Source organism: Euprymna scolopes, chromosome 6, assembly GCF_053919585.1.
Source record: "Euprymna scolopes isolate OS-2025 chromosome 6, ASM5391958v1, whole genome shotgun sequence".
Lineage (NCBI taxonomy): Eukaryota > Metazoa > Mollusca > Cephalopoda > Sepiida > Sepiolidae > Euprymna > Euprymna scolopes.
The window spans coordinates 83,200,927-83,215,520 of record NC_136487.1 but is presented as its reverse complement, the minus strand read 5'-3'; the positions used below and the strand labels follow the sequence as shown (position 1 = coordinate 83,215,520).

General features: G+C 34.5%; 1 protein-coding gene across 2 annotated transcripts in view; it reads right to left on the bottom strand.

Moving 5' to 3' along the window:
- The window catches only part of LOC145277726 (uncharacterized), a 44,570-nt gene that overhangs the window by 21,550 nt on the left and 8,426 nt on the right, over positions 1–14,594 (bottom strand). The window lies entirely within an intron of this gene.

Sequence of the window (14,594 nt, the reverse complement as noted above, 5' to 3'; positions counted from 1 at the left end):
ATTTTTAGGATGTCAATTAACAATTTGTATTACAATTCTCATATGTGTTGTTATTTTCACGTTTCCAACAAGTTCATCTTTTCGAACACTGAAATCCATATATTCAGCTTGTGAACCTATACAGAATTTTGAATTGAACCCTTTATTTGCCCGTAGACCCATGACATAATGGTTAAGGAGTTGATTAACAAGCAGTTCTAAGTGATGATCTTCTGGAAGATGAAACTTCAACCATTACTACAGGCAAGAATAATGAAGAATGATACAAAAATTAATGTTTTTACCCGGTCATGACTAATGGAATGAGAACAATCTACTGAGAATTATTCCAAAATTTGACAAATTCACAAGTTCAAAAAGATGCACCTGCAAAAGGTTGAAATTTTGTGAATATAACAATCAAGGCAAGAATCATAGTCTGAATAATCAAAAATATCAATTCCCATCTCAAAAATTCTGGAACATTTACATCATTTATTCAATAAATTATATATTTCAAGTTCTTTAATTCAAAATCATAGAGATTTTTAAAAAAGTAAATATTTGATAGAATTTAAGTTTGAGCCAAATTAACATACATTTTTTGTTGTTGTTTCTTTTAAATATGTTATTAGTGTTAAAAGCGACTCTATATAATTTTTCTCAACATTCTACACTTTCCTGCCTTAAAAGGATTCAAGATCTAGTGGGCAAAGCCTTCTTCTCTTCCCTGTTTCATCTTTTTCACAAAAGAGACATAGCAAGTTTATCTCTGCCCTATCATTTTCATGGCAGGTGCTCAACTGAACTTCTATCTTTGGTCCTTCCACCATGCAGAACATTCGCAGCAGACACTTGTCTAGCTGCAACTGCTAACAGTTTCCCTTATTATCTGTCTGTGCCTAAAACTAAACAAATTCCATAAGCAAAGTTTCTTTTCTAGAACTGCCTGTCTGTGGAATACAATACTGCAGGGTTACTTCCCAGTTGACTATAACATGAACATTTTCAAGTCTAATGTGAACAAGTTTTTGTTTACTCATTCTCTTAAAGTCTATGCTTCCAGAAATCATGCAAAGGATTTATTGATACAACAAAACATTTAAAAAATTATTTTTTTTATTTTTGTATTAAATACTTGATACTGACCTTCACTTCTGGCCTGAAATGGAAGACGTATATCAAATCTGCTGCCAAAGTCGCCAGAAAAATCCTTGTATCATTCTACCGCTCTAGAAAGTAGAAATCCTCTACCTAGATACGTCCTAAAATGGAGTACTGTTGCCACATCTGGACAGGTGCTTCTTGGAGCACCTTGACAGAGTTCAAAACCGGATTCACAACTTAGGAGATGCCCTTTTTTATTTCCTACAAAAGAGACATTGCAAGCTTGTCTCTGGTCTATTGTTATTTTCATGGTAAGTACGCATCTGAATTTCATTCTATGGTCCCCTCTTGCCAAATCTTCACAAAAACCTTCATCTAGCTACAACCACTACCAACAATTTCCCTTACTCTCTTTGCCTAAATCTAAATACAAATTCCATGAACAAAGCTTCTTTTTTAGAACTGCCCGCCTATGGAACTCTGTCCTGCTGGCCTGCTTTCCAGCTGACTACAATATTGCCGTCTTCAAGTCCAATGTCTTTCAATCAACCCCACCCCCTCTTAAAAGTCGAACTGAAATAAACTAAAACAAACAAAAAAGAAAGTTTTTTTTAAAAAACCCAGTTCTCCCCCAATCCTATTTTTTTTTATTTAGAAACAAAACAATAGTTCTTTTTCTGTTTCTTTTAACCGAAAAACTGGTAAGGAAAAAAACTATAACAAATAAATGTTACCAAAGACAAGATAAATTAAAAGTAATCTAGCTCATGCTGGTTATATACATGTTGATTCCATCTATACTATGTTAATTCAATCGTGTTATTTGATGTGACACCAGTCAGCTAGTACTAGATGACCTAACTTTTCCAAGATCAAAACGAGACTAGAAATTTGAGGCCCTCTTCTGTAGATTTGCACCCAATTTTGATCAAAATCAGTACAATTTTGATTTTCAAAATACAATCGTGCATACAATACATGATTTTGATTCTACAATATGTCTAAAATATAAGTCTTAATAAGAAATTGAAATTCAGGAAATCTTGCTTAATTGGTGTCTAATGACCATAGAACAAATTCAATGCAAATCTGAGATATTTAAATTTTCAAATATAAGTTGTGCCAATATTATGCCTCTAAAACTCCTTTAAAATATTTCCAAGTAACTGAACTTTGGAAGAATATTTATTAATTGATGTCTAATACCTATTGTTAAACATTTTTTAAAAAAATCAGAGGAATCTAAATTTTCATGAAGGGATTCACCCCTTTTGCATAAAGCTAAATAAAACTTACCTCACATTATCCATTTTTTATGTCTAACAGCTGTGTTCCAAAACTTATAATACTGGGTTTAATTAGTTCAGGAATAAATCCTATATGTAGAAACATATAAAGATATATACACACCTAATTTTATATAGAGATAGATTCAAACATATCACAAAATGGCAGCCTTAATTAAAATCTCTCTCTTAACAAATCAAACAAAATAAGCAAATTCGTATGGATATTTTAGGCGAAAAGGAATTTTTTAATTTTAAAAAGTAGCATTATTTATTTTTTTAAAGTGGTCTTCTATATATACTAGCGGAGGGTACCCGGTGTTGCCCGAGTGTTTGGAGGTGTGTGTCGTTTTCGCTAAATCAAAACACCCGGGTGTTTGTATCGGGGGGGGGGGGGTTTAAAATAAAAAAAATATTTTGGTAGGTAAGTATGAAGGATCGAACCCGAACCCTTGAGGCAAAGTTGGTAATTAAAGTGTGAAAAAAAAAACGTGTGACGTTAACCACTGGGCCACCACGAAACACTAACAGCAACATGTTTGAATTTATTTAACTATTTAGAATTAGCAGGTGCCCGGTTTTAATTACTTAATGAGGTCAACTTAATGAGGTAGCATTTTATTTACTGCAGGAATGCTTTAAAAAATTTTTTTTTTTTGTTTGTTTCCCCAAGATGTTGGGGGAAAACCAGCTCCCCATGTCTGATATAAGGAAAAACTCCACATTGATCAAATCTGATTGCTTTTGGACATTTCTGGCGATCGCGACCGGAAAAATACCGCCAGAATTAGTGTTGCTTTTATTATACGAAAAGCCTAATCCACATGCGGCGAATTAAAAATGTTGAATATTTATCTTTTCGAAGTCGAGCAAATTAAATAGACAGGTGACCTCCGTTGTTAACTCATAAATATTATGATTTAGAGGTGATATAAAAAGTTTTAAAAAGTTGTGAGCCGACCAATCGCTTTTTGGAAAAAAGCCTTTTACAGACATACACAAAAAACGAACATACATACACACATTTTTGCTTTTATATTTATAGAAAATATAAAAGCAAAAATGTATGTATGTTTGTATGTGTGTTCGCTTTTTCTGTATGTCTACAAAAGGCTTTTTTCAGAGAAGCGGTCGGTTGCTTCAAAACTTTTTATATCACATATTCGTTAACTATCTCACAGTTAACAATGAAGCTCACCTGTCTATTTAATTTGCTCGATTTCGGGAAGATAAATATTCAACATTTGTCGCTCGCCGCATGTGGGTTAGTCTTTTTCCTATAACATCTTGGGGAAAAAAAAAGCGTTCAGCAGTAAATGAAATACTATCCCGCAGTCAAACTTGACCTCATTAACTCATTAAAATGGGCACCTGCCAAATCCAAGTAATTAAATAAATTCAAACGTGTTTCCATTAGCATCTCGTCGTGGGGCAATCGTTAACGTCGCACTTTTTTTTTCACACTTTAATTTACAACTTTGCTTTAAGGGTTCGGGTTCGATCCTCATACTTACCTACCAAAACATTTTTTTTAATGCCCCCCCCCCCCCGGAGTTTCCACACACACCTCCAAACACCCGGGCAACGCCGGGTACCCCTCGCTAGTTTATAGATAAAAGGCAAAACGTGCGTGAGAGTTTTTGTATGTCCAAGAAAGGCTTTTTTTCGGTGGGGGGTTACTATTGCTTAGAATAGAATACCCTGTAGATCATAATATATACGAATTGCAAACTAGATTTATTTACATTGAGTTTTACATAATTCTTGCTATTTCGGCCCCTCTTGTGTTGATTCAGCTTTTTCGTATAAAAGCGAAACTGGTGAAACTAAGGTGCAGTTCTCGGCCTACAGAGCGTCATCTATTTTATTGATTTTCAAACGTTAATTATTCGATATTTCCCGCATCGGCACGCGTTACATTCGGTTTTCGGTATAAAAAAAAGCGAAACTCGACTCTAATCACAGGCCGAAAGCCAGTTGTCTCAAGAGAGCGAAGTAACATTTGTTCAATGTCGACTTCGTCATATCAGACTGTAGCTTTCATTTCGCTCCACCTAATAAACAGGGAGTGAATTTTTAAAAACAAACAAACCGATTTATTCAAAACTGTCCCGCACAAAATCGTAACTGCTGAATACCTATCGCCGTCACGTCAATCAAAAACGCGCACCTGTTTTTTTTTAAACACTTTACTATTTTCCAACGCACGTTGTGAAGGCTTCGGTTTTTTTTTTCACATTTTCGGGTTTTTTTCACATACCCCGAAAAACACCCGGACAACGCCGGGTACCCCTCGCTAGTCTATATATATAAAAGCGAAAATGTATGTATGTACGCTTTTCCTCGATGTCCACGAAAGGCTTCTTTCAAAGAAGCGCTTGCTCGGTTCACAACTTCTTAAAACTTTTTATATCATCTATAAATTGTAATATCTCAGAGTTATCCACGGAGCTCGCCTGTCTATTTAATTTTATTGACTTTCAAACGTTAATTATTCGATATTTCCCGCATCAGCACGCGTTACATTCGGTTTTCGGTATAAAAAAAAGCGAAACTCGACTCTAATCACAGGCCGAAAGCCAGTTGTCTCCAGAGAGCTGAGTAACGTTTGTTCAATGTCGACTTCGTCATATCAGACTGTACCTCCTAATAAACAGGGAGCGGGTTTTTAAAAACAAACAAACCGATTTATTCACCTCATTCAAAACTGTCCCGCACAAAATAACTGCTGAATACCTATCGCCGTCACGCCAATCAAAAACGCGCACCTGTTTTTTTTTTAAACACTTTACTATTTTCCAACTGCGCGTCGTGAAGGCTTCGTTTTTTTTTTCACATTTTCAGGTTTTTTCACATACCCCGAAAAATACCCGGGCAACGCCGGGTACCCCTCGCTAGTCTATATATATAAAAGCGAAAATGTATGTATGTGTGTATGTTTGGCTGTCTGCTAAAAACTTTCGACAGACGCGACGAAAATTCACAAACTCGGTATCACATCGAGGCTCCATCCTTTGCTCGAAAAATATCAAAAAATTGGCCAAAAATGTTAACTTTTTCACCCCGAAATCGACAATTTTCGACTGGGGGGGGGGGGGTCAACAAAAACGGTCCTCTCGTGACAATGACCGATTCTATGCATGCGTCAGATGACGTCGTGACCTGATTTACTTTAAATAGTTGAAAAACCGAACAAATTTCATGTACGTTGCATTAGCTCAGTTGGTTAAGGCCTTGGTTCATTATCTAAGCATTTTGGGTTCGAATCGTGGTGTGAGATGTTTTTTTATTTTTTTTTTTATTTTTAAAATTTAAATATTGAACCAGTGTTATTGAAGCCATTTTTCACGTAACGTTCGTTTTTCTGCTTTTTTTTTTTTTTTTTTTTTACTTCGCTTATTCTTAGCGACACCCAAAAAACACCCGGGTACCCACCGACTTTTTAAATTTGTATATCGAAACAGGCTTATTTAAGCCATTTTTCACGTGTTCGTTTTTCTGTTTTCATCGTTCGTTTGCCTTACGTTAGTTTTTTTTTTTTTTTCCCGCTTAAGTGTTAACGTTGTTTTCTTTTTTACTTCGCTTATAACAAACAAACCTATGTTGTCGTCGTTGTAATGCTCGACAACTTCTGGCCGCGCACCTGTCAATTTCGTTCTTAAATGAATTCAAACATCTTTCACTAACTCATTCTGGTTGGCCGATTATATTTTCAAACTTCGCCTCAGGGCTTCGGGTGTGACCCCCCCCCCCCCGGTTTCTTTTTTTATTTTACACCACACACACCTCCAAATACCCGGGCATCGCCGGGTACCCCCCGCTAGTCTATAATATAAAGGGCAAAAATCTGTTTTTTATGTATCTATGTCTGCCTAAAACTTTTGTACAAAGATGACAAATTTTCACGAGATCGGTATCGTTTTGAAGCTTGACTCTTCGGACAACAAATATCGAAAAATTGGCCAAAAACATTAATTTCTTCACCCTCAACTGGACACCTTTCTACAGGGAGAGGTTGATATTTTCGAAAGTCATCCCCTCTTTTCGATTGTCTAGCCTTAATTTAAACCTACATCATTTCCGGTTTGATGATGGGCGCAACAACAAACACGTCACGTTTTTTTTTTCACATTCCTTTCCTCTTTCACGGTAAGGGTTTGAACCTGCCTGCCTACTACCACTTTTTTCTTTTTTTTTTTGCTCAACCAACACCCTTACACACATCTCCAATTTTTTTTCCACCTTCACGTCACGGGTTTGAGCCTGCCTACCTACTACCACTTTTTTTTTTTTTTTGCTCAACACACACCTACAAACACCCCGGCAATGTCGGGCACTGAGGCTAGTGTTAAATAAAACTTTCTTTTTGATTTCTGCTTAACAGAAGTTTTGCCAGCATATACCAAGGAAAAATCCCTTCTGGTTAATACTTATGCAATTCCAGATCAGTTTTAAAACTCTACATAAAAATAACTAGTTTTTACATTGAAATGTTTCTTTTTCGAAATGGTTTTATTTTTAAGAAAATATGTTATAATCAGAATACATTTTTATAGTGTTTACTTTTTTTTTTGGAATGGGTTTATATAATCTATATAAACAAAGCAATAGATGTATGCACGTGTATGTGTGTGTGTAAATATTTAACAGATAAACTCTTCAACTACTGGTCACATAACACTGAAATCAATAGGAAATAGTAATCATACACCAAGGACGGTTTACAGTGAGTAAAATCTTTATTTGGATGGATAAATAATGCGTACAGACATATGTTGGCAAATTCAAATGCCAACTGTCCATTGCAACTTGCCGATATAGTTTTACTTCTTTCTGTGCATTCCTAAATTCAATTCATTTCTTTAAGTCATTTGATATTAAATCTTTCTTACCTATCTCTTGATAACTACACAACTACAAGAGACATGACTGAAGCGCTAAATGTTTTGGTCTTGATTCTGACTGATGGCACCCAAGTCATTTTTTTTTTTTAACTTTTGGAATCACTATTATATATTAGGTACAATATAATATTCAACAGAGAATTGGTTGTGAAATAATAAATACGAAATTTGCATCAATTAAAATTTATGCATATTTTATGACCCAGCAAGGCCAGGCGCCCATCACTAGTAAAAAGTATATTTTAAAAGCTTAAATGAAAAATAGTTTTCACTTTTAAATGTTTTTACTTTTTAATATTTTGTAATAAAAATATATTTTTTAATCTTGGCAGAGAAATGTTGTTTTTTTTTTTTAAATATCTTGCAATAAAATATATTTTTTTAATCTTTACATTGAAATTTTTTCAAGTTTACATGAAAAGTATTTTTTTAATTTATAAATATACATTTCTTACAAAATATTTAAAAAAAAAAAAGCATTTAAAAGTAAAGACCATTTTTTATGTAAACTTTTAAAATATAAATTGAAAATTTTTAAAGTAAAGACTAGTGTTTTTACATAGAATTTGAAATTTAAATTGGAATTACATAAGTAGTAATCAGAAGGGACATTTTGTTGGTATACACCGGCAAGACTTTACAAGACCTCTACTAAACAAAAAGTAGAAGTCAAAAAGAAACAGTTGGATTTAACACTAGCAGGACCCGTTAACCAGCATTACCCGGTTGAAGTGTGGAAAAATACCCCTCCACCTCCACATAAAAAAGTAAAGTAGGGTTGTTGTTGGTGGCCTCCCACAATCTCTACCATGTTAAGAACGGCTGTCGAAATAAACAACCCCAACCTCCACAAATGAATTACAGTGTAGAATGAAGGTATTTCTATCTTGAAAAATTCCTGTCTGTGCCAAATGTAAATGACCTTGTCTTAATGAGTATACTGGATAACTTATAAAACTCGTCATTCTCAAGGAAATTTAGGAGTTGGATCTAATAAAAAAAAAAATGTTGTAGAAGCAGAAAAATGGAAAAAAAACAAAAGAAACACATACTCCCACCTCCTAAAAAATAGGTTCCTGTAAACTTAACTATGCATTATTTACCCCCTCATCCCTCTCCAAAAAGGAATCCTGGACAGACGGTATGGCCCCCCCCACTCCCTCTAAAGTGAATAATGTGAAAATGTTCTTTCACGTTCTTCATTGGTAGTGGCCAGTGTTTGTTACTTGCAAAGCATATAAGAAAACACACTTAATCATTGTTTTTAGTGTTGGTTTTGTTTAAATGTATGCAAGCGGCCAATCTACACGTAATGTTGGTGTAATGTGTGTATATGGTGTAATAATTTCACATAACGCTTGCCTTGCAGAAGCCATGTTGTGTATAATCCATGAGAAAAAATCATTATTTTATGAATCTGCGAATCAGAAGTGAACGTTATTTCTATGAGTTTATGATTCAGTTAATAAGGGTGACGGGGGAATACAAGTCTATTATGTGTAATTTTAGGTGATGTTGAGTGGAGGCGGTAAGAGCAATCATGAATTAGAGGAAAAAATAGGAACTACTTCCTCTAATGATCTTGGCAGTAGTGATGATTTCTCTCTTAGGATGAATTGTAGGATTTTATTGTAATGCCTGACTCTGTCTATAATGAAGTTGTAAAGTTACATAATGTACCGGATAGTATTCTAGACACAATAAATTTGTATTTGGTATCTGTTATTGCAAACCTACAGTAATTTAGTCCAGAAGGGAATTTCTGCAATCAAAATATTATATACAGGATAACCTTTAAGGCAAACATTGTACACAACCAACTTATGGAAATAATTCAGAGATAGGGAGTAACCATATTCTTTTAGATTTTTATGTCCATAATACACACCTAGTAGCATCTACAGAATGTTTTACAAGCCGAGCATGCATAGTCCCCAAGTGAAAAATTTACTTTACCATGACTAATGTTTGTGCAATTTTTTTTAAATCCAAGGCGTAGTAATTGAGAAAAGTGCAAACAAATGAACAGATGAATGGGAGTGAATTACTAGGTCCAATCCCTTGACACTGAACTTGTATTTGTTTTGCTTGTTTGTTCTACGGCATTCACCCTAGGCGGGTTCAACTGGTTTCCTCTGAAGGAGGAAGTGTTAAGGGAATATTAAAAATAAAAAGTCAGTCGTTTCCAAAAAATACATAGACATTTACAATTAAAATACATAGTCGTTTCCAAAAACAAAAACAAAAAAACGACTCACTTATAAACTTCCAGACAATCCTTCACAAAACAAAAGTTCAAATCGATGGAAACTAAAATTGTCCACGTCACCCAACTCTAGGGTTTTTTTTTTTAAAGAAAAAAGAAAAAAAATCACATTTTACTTATCCGAGTGATTATTATTATTATGGCTTCTTCTGCCATTTCCTAGAAAACATACATTTTAACATTTCATAAAACAGTTTACACTGATTTACATACAATTTCCACACCGGAAAAAAAAAAATCCCTAAGAAAAAAAAAGTACAATTCGAGAGAAAAAAATTTTCACATTTGGCAGCCTGTCCATTGTTTCTTTACAAAAGACACTGAGTTTTACAGTCTAAAAATTGCAACATTTTAAATGTATATAATTGTGTAACTTCTAACTCATAACAAATATTTTTGATTGATGTATTTTCTCTCTGGTAATGTGAAAGGGTCATTTCACCACACTCTGTAACTAAATTCATATGTTCTATTTCTTCTTTTTCTTTCTGTTTTACACATTGGCTGTATATTCAAAATCAACAATTTATTATCAGTATGTTGATCGATATATCTTTTTTTTTCAATTTCTTCTGTTTATTTTTCTACACCATAACGCTAATATTTTTTCTTTCTGTGTTTTCAATTTTCATATTCAAAATCAACAATTTGTTATCTGTATGTCGATCGAGCTATCTGTTTTATTTTCTTATTTCTTCTTAATTTAGCATATAAATCTATCGATACATAATTTTAATGTATCTATTTTTCTTCTTTTTTTCGTTGTGTCTATACTTGTTTCTTTTACCATGGTTCAACGAATGGACCCTACATTGTGTTTTTTTGTTTTACAAAACCACATGATGATACGTTTATTTCTTCTCCGACCGGTCGGACATGATTTTGTATTTCAGGGATTCAAAGTTGTTACATGGTTATCTCTAAAACCTCTCACTCCCAGAGGGTGCCTTGACTCTAACGGAGAATCGGTCTGATCTGACTCCCTTCTCTAGCTTCTCCTAACTGACTGATTCTGACTTATCTAACTAAATTCATAACTCATGACGTCACTGCATGACCAAGCACATGCATATGAAAACATGGCACGACATGCCTCCGTGTTTAAGCATGCATTGTTATTCACATGTTTCTTACAAAGCCCACCCTCTAACCTAATTTTCGTAACCCAGTTTACAAATAACATTTTCCATTGTCCGTTTTTAAATTCCTTATTTTAATTTTCATTTTTATAACAGGAACAAAATTCATCATTACATTCCTTTTTCAATAAACAGATATCTAACTATTTTATGGCAATTCGACATTCCTTATTTTCAATAACATTCTGTATTTATTTTAACTCATGATTGCAATTCTCAATTTCAAGTCTAGCTTCGCAAATTTGAATCCTTGATTATCCTATTTCATATTTACATTTAACTAATTTCCTATTTTTTTACTTACATGAAAAAGGGACAGCCCTTATCATGTAAAAAATTCACAGTTGCCTGTTAAACTGTATTTGCGGAAACCAAAATAAACAATACAGAAAATTGCAAATTTGTTTTCACAATTTTAGTTACATCCAAAAAGTAATCAAATTCTACTTTACAAAATAGAAATCTACAATAAAATTATGGGGTCATGTTTTACACAGAGATTAGAAATCCGATTTTGCAGGTGTTATATATACAGGGTGACGTTCTCTTCCCCAATACCAACTGATACCTTCCTCTCTTGGACTGTACATATATAGGCTGCGATGACCCTTTTCAATTAAGTATTATATAATTGATCCGCTGACAAAAAGAGGGTGGACCTATAAATTCACCCTTGTTCATTCGTCTGTCTGCAGTTTTCTCAATAACTACGCCTTGGAAGTTTTTGGAATTTTACACAAACATTAAACATGATATGAGTAAAAAAGTAACAGAACGGATTTTCCAAGAAAACTCCAGTTGCTCCCCCACCCCCCAGGGGTGCCTTTTGGGTTAAAATTGACACTTTTGTGCTTATTAAAAAAAAATTGATGCCTTGGATTTTTATAAAGCTTTCTAAAAAGTTGTAACTAACTGATCTATATAATTTTGTTTGTCTATACTTCGCGATAACTCTTGGGTGTGCTCCAGGGGCTCTTTTAGGGCTAATAAAAACACTCCATTTTTGGGACTATTTTATATTTGTCTAAAATTTTCTGTGTATGTCTATTTAGCAGTTTTGCATGGTGCTGAACTCAAATTTAAATATGTTAAAACCTTGGGGACTTTTAGGGCTAAATGGTGAGGGGAGGGGGGGGGCAAATAATGGACTTAGTCATTTCTTTTTTTGCGTGGTGCAGAACTCAACTTTACATATGTTAAGGCCTAAAACTGCACCGTTTGTTCATTTTCACCAGGATTTGACGTCCCCTCAGGACTTTTGGGTCTAAATGGGGAGGGGGGGGGGCAAATGCTGAACATTTTATGCCTCGTTCACCGCGCACTCATGGGGGACCATGTATGCTTCACTTGTTGTATTTGTATTCACCTTTAGAACAGCTCGGCTGTGGAACTCTCTTCCGATTTCCTGCTTTCCAGCTGACTACAATCTGATTGTCTTCAAGTCCAACATGAACAAGTTCTTGATGAACCGTCCCCCTAAGTAATCCAATTGACAAAATTCCCACTAGGTATGTTTAATACGCTATAATCACATTGACTAATGTATACCCATTGGAACTTATCCTCGAGTGGCCTCTGGGTCTTGATAAATGGTGATTATAAAAAAAAAAACCTTAGGTGAGTTGAGGCGGCTTCCTCCTCCACCCACATAGCTTTTGTTTAGGAATAGTCTAGAAATTGCTTGGATAGGCATTATCTTTGAGATAACTCCACAATTAAAACTTAAGGGTTATGGTCCGAATGAGTGTGAAACCCATTCAGGAACAAACCTCCTACTGGTTGAGATGGCTGTATCCCCACAATCATTTCAACAAGTCATTTGAAGTGAAGATTTTTTTGTACTAAGTCACGATTTATCAAGGCCAATAATCACTCAGAGTTAAAGAGATTGTCAACTGGCTGATGAAAACACCATGAAAAAATTGAAAAAGATGGGCAGAATGGACAAAATTTGACTACTAAAGAGGACTGATCGAGAAATATTTGTTGACATTGGACTTGAAGATGATTATATTGTAATCTGCAGGAAAGCAGTCCCATGGTAATATGTTCTATAGATGGGAAGTTCTTAGAAAGAAACTTTGTTCATGTAAGTCCTGATTGGCTTTAGGTACACAAAGGAAAAAAAGTAAAGTTCTTTGTAATGATGCTAGTTAGACAAGTTATTGCTGTGAACGTTTTACAGGAGAAAACCAGAGATTAGAGCTCAGTCGAGCACCTACCATGCAAATAATGATAGAGTAGAGAAATACTAACAGCATTTTTTTCTGTGAGAGAAGCACTGTAGACAGGAATATTTGTCATTCCTCACTAGATTGCAAAGTTGATTTTCTAACCTGTCAAAGCAAGAAAGAGTGCACTGAACAAAACCTCCCCAGATGTGGCAGCAGTACTTTATATTAGGATGTGTTTGATTCTGATAGAGGTAGAAGATTGCGTCAGGAGTCAGGTACTTTCTGGAGTGATATAATGTTCTATTTTTTCAGGGACTTTAGCAACAGATTTGATGTAAGTCTTTCATTTTAGGTCTGGAGTGAAAGAGCTTATCAATGCAAGGAATTCCCTTCATGAACAAACTATTTGTCTTAACTGCAGCAAAACGACACATCCAAGCATTGGTGGTGAAAAGAGAGAAATCTGTTTTAATGGTTTTAAAAGGTAACAAGCACCTTTCTCCTCATTGCATCATGTTCCAGATTAGAAGTGAGGAATCAGCAAAATTTTGATCAGCAATGTTCTTCAAAGTAGTGTCATAGACTGTTGTGTTGTCTACACAGATATAAACACGTGATCGCAGAATAGATTTTTGAAGGATGCTAGCATGATTATATATATATATATATATATATATATATATTATATACACATTAGACTTCTGGGCATCAAAATCTTTTATAGGCCTATCAAAGAGAATGGATTTAGTTGATAGGATAGGCAAGCAACCCTTTGTGCAAAACTCTATCAAAGACCTTTGATATATCAAAAGCTATCACCCTAGAGATGAAATCCCCATGGATAGATTTACTTATTATTTGTGATATTACAGTCAGCACGTCTGTTGTTAATTCTTCAGTATGTAATCCATATTGCTTGTCACCGGGTTGACTGCTTTTGCTGAGTTGATTGGATGTTTCTTGATTTATCACAAATTTACTCATGATGTGCAGGAAACTGATGGATTTGTACTGAGATACAGAGGACAGATCTCCAGTATTTTTAAAGAATGTGCAAACTGGCAAAGTTTTTCTAGGAGACAGAAAGCATCTTCATTGCCCTATCCTGTTGAAATAGCATTAAAAGCCAATAATATCTTTTTGATGGACATCAGCAAAATTTCATACCTAATGTGCTTAAATAAACCATCTCTTGTGTTGTAATAATGTTAATTTTAAGTTGCACATAAGGTTGATTTTTAATGCTGGGAAATCCAACTCTTTAAAAAGAGGAACTCTAGATTGAAATAAAAATTTTAATTGCCTTGGTTTAAAGGGATTTTGTCACTGACAGGACACAAAAGATGAAGTGTAGTATCAGAACAAATATTACATTTTCATTCTCGCCAAAACACCAAACATTAAACAAATACAGCATTGCACTTTTTTATTATCATGAAAAAAAAAGTGTAAATTGGGAAAAAAATGCTGATTTTGAAGTTTTTTTAGCTTGGTAAAAACAAAAGTGAATAATTAAAAAAAAAAACATCACAAAGCAAGAACAGAAAAGAAACAAGCATAATAAATATCTATCCTGTGTGGAAAATGATCAGCCCCTTTCTGACCGTATAGTATTTGAATGACATGTAGCCATTTTCGGTAACTATTAGCTGTAGCCATGTTCTTATTTATCGGGGGGGGGGGGGGTCACCGGGACTAAAAGTCTGAATATCAGTGCTAGGATACAAATTTTATCTGGT